Consider the following 461-nt stretch of genomic DNA (forward strand, 5'->3'; position numbering starts at 1 on the left):
TAATGGGATTAATGCCTTATTAAAAATAAAAAATAAAAAAGGCAGTAGATCTCTCTCTCTCTCTCTCCCACCCCCACTCTTTTTTTCTCTCTACTCTCTCTCTCTCTCTCCCTCTCTCTCTCTCTCTCTGTCCTGCACATAACAAGGAAAGACCATTTGAGGACAAATGAGGAAGAGTGCCCTCAGCAAAAACCAGCCATGCTATCACTCTAATCTCACACTTCCAGCTTACATAACCATGAGAACTAAATTTGTTTATAGGCCACCCAGTTTATGGTCATTTGTTGTAGCACCTGAAAAATACTAAAACACAGAAAACCAATGCAAAATTACCAAGAAAAAAAGGGCCAGGCACAGTGGCTCACGCCTCTAATCTGAGCACTTTGGGCGGTCGAGGTGGGCAGATCACAAGGTTAGGAGTTCGAGACCAGCCTGGCCAACATGGTGAAACACTGTCTCTA

This window comes from Colobus angolensis, unplaced genomic scaffold (genome assembly GCF_000951035.1).
Source record: "Colobus angolensis palliatus isolate OR3802 unplaced genomic scaffold, Cang.pa_1.0 Scaffold16, whole genome shotgun sequence".
Classification (NCBI taxonomy): domain Eukaryota; kingdom Metazoa; phylum Chordata; class Mammalia; order Primates; family Cercopithecidae; genus Colobus; species Colobus angolensis.